This window comes from Oncorhynchus tshawytscha, unplaced genomic scaffold (assembly GCF_018296145.1).
Source record: "Oncorhynchus tshawytscha isolate Ot180627B unplaced genomic scaffold, Otsh_v2.0 Un_contig_1314_pilon_pilon, whole genome shotgun sequence".
Lineage (NCBI taxonomy): Eukaryota > Metazoa > Chordata > Actinopteri > Salmoniformes > Salmonidae > Oncorhynchus > Oncorhynchus tshawytscha.
In genome coordinates, this window is record NW_024609613.1 from 245,001 (window position 1) to 247,544 (window position 2,544).

The following is a 2,544-nucleotide window of genomic DNA, read 5'->3' on the forward strand; positions in this document are numbered from 1 at the left end:
ACAGCCTAGCTCTGTGACTCTACAGCCTAGCTCTGTGACTCTAGCCAGCCTAGCTCTGTGACTCTACAGCCTAGCTCTGTGACTCTGACAGTTACAGCCTAGCTCTGTGACTCTACAGCCTAGCTCTGTGGCTCTACAGCCTAGCTCTGTGACTCTACAGCCTAGCTCTGTGACTCTACAGCCAGTGACTCTACAGCCTCTGTGACTCTACAGCCTAGCTCTGTGACTCTACAGCCTAGCTCTGTGACTCTACAGCCTAGCTCTGTGACTCTACAGCCTAGCTCTGTGACTCTACAGCCTAGCTCTGTGACTCTACAGCCTAACTCTGTGGCTACAGCCTAGCTCTGTGACTCTACAGCCTAGCTAGCTCTGTGACTCTACAGCCTAGCTCTGCGACTCTACAGCCTAATTCTGTGACTCCTACAGCTCTGTGGCCTATACAGCCTAGCTCTGTGAGCTCTCTACAGCCTAGCTCTGTGACTCTACAGCCTAGCTCTGTGACTCTACAGCCTAGCTCTGTGACTCTACAGCCTAGCTCTGTGACTCTACCACCTAGCTCTGTGACTCTACAGTCTAGCTCTGTGACTCTACAGCCTAGCTCTATGACTCTACAGCCTAGTTCTGTGACTCTACAGCCTAACTCTGTGGCTACAGCCTAGCTCTGTGACTCTACAGCCTAGCTCTGTGACTCTACAGCCTAGCTCTGTGACTCTACAGCCTAGTTCTGTGACTCTACAGCCTAGCTCTGTATTTGCATTTGTATTTATTTTGGATCATCATTAGTTCCTGCCAAGGTAGCAGATGCTCTTCCTGAGGTCCAGAAAAATCATGACAGTTATACAATTTTAATGTGTACGTGTGTGTATAGTGTGTATGTTATCGTGTGTTCGTATACATGCGTCTGTGCCTACGTTTGTGTTGCATCACAGTCCCTGCTGTTCCGTAAGGAGTATTTTTATCTGTTTTTGCTTGATGTGGAATAGAGTTCCATGTAGTCATGGCTCTATGTAGTACTGTGGAATAGAGTTCCATGTAGTCATGGCTCTATGTAGTACTGTGGAATAGAGTTTCATGTAGTCATGGCTCTATGTAGTACTGTGGAATAGAGTTCCATGTAGTCATGGCTCTATGTGGTACTGTGGAATAGAGTTCCATGTAGTCATGGCTCTATGTAGTACTGTGGAATAGAGTTCCATGTAGTCATGGCTCTGTGTAGTACTGTGGTACTGTGGAATAGAGTTCCATGTAGTCATGGCTCTATGTAGTACTGTGGAATAGAGTTCCATGTAGTCATGGCTCTATGTAGTACTGTGGAATAGAGTTCCATGTAGTCATGGCTCTATGTAGTACTGTGGAATAGAGTTCCATGTAGTCATGGCTCTATGTAGTACTGTGGAATAGAGTTCCATGTAGTCATGGCTCTATGTAGTACTGTGGAATAGAGTTCCATGTAGTCATGGCTCTATGTAGTACTGTGGAATAGAGTTCCATGTAGTCATGGCTCTATGTAGTACAGTGGAATAGAGTTCCATGTAGTCATGGCTCTATGTAGTACTGTGGAATAGAGTTCCATGTAGTCATGGCTCTATGTAGTACTGTGGAATAGAGTTCCATGTAGTCATGGCTCTATGTAGTACTGTGCGCCTCTCATAGTCTGTTCTGGACTTGAAGACTGTGAAGAGACCTCTGGTGGTATGTCCTGTGGGATATGCATGGGTGTCCGAGCTGTGTGCCAGTAGGTCAAACAGACAGCTCGGTTTATTCAACATGTCAATACCTCTCATAAATACAAGTAGTGATGAAGTCGATCTCTCCTCCACTTTCAGCCAGGAGAGATTGACATGCATATTATCAATATTAGCTCTCTGTGTACATTTAAGGGCCAGCCATGCTGCCCTGCTCTCAGCCAATTTTCCAAAGTCCCTCTTTGTGGCACCTGACCACACCAGTCCAGGTGCCACAAAACTAGGGCCTGTAGGACCTGCCTTGTTGATAGTGCTGTTAAGGTAGAAACTAGGGCCTGTAGGACCTGCCTTGTTGATAGTGTTGTTAAGAAGGTAGAAACTAGGGCCTGTAGGACCTGCCTTGTTGATAGTGCTGTTAAGAAGATAGAAACTAGGGCCTGTAGGACCTGCCTTGTTGATAGTGCTGTTAAGAAGGTAGAAACTAGGGCCTGTAGGACCTGCCTTGTTGATAGTGCTGTTAAGAAGATAGAAACTAGGGCCTGTAGGACCTGCCTTGTTGATAGTTCTGTTAAGAAGATAGAAACTAGGGCCTGTAGGACCTGCCTTGTTGATAGTGCTGTTAAGAAGGTAGAAACTAGGGCCTGTAGGACCTGCCTTGTTGATAGTGCTGTTAAGAAGGTAGAAACTAGGGCCTGTAGGACCTGCCTTGTTGATAGTGCTGTTAAGAAGATAGAAACTAGGGCCTGTAGGACCTGCCTTGTTGATAGTGCTGTTAAGAAGGTAGAAACTAGGGCCTGTAGGACCTGCCTTGTTGATAGTGCTGTTAAGAAGGTAGAAACTAGGGCCTGTAGGACCTGCC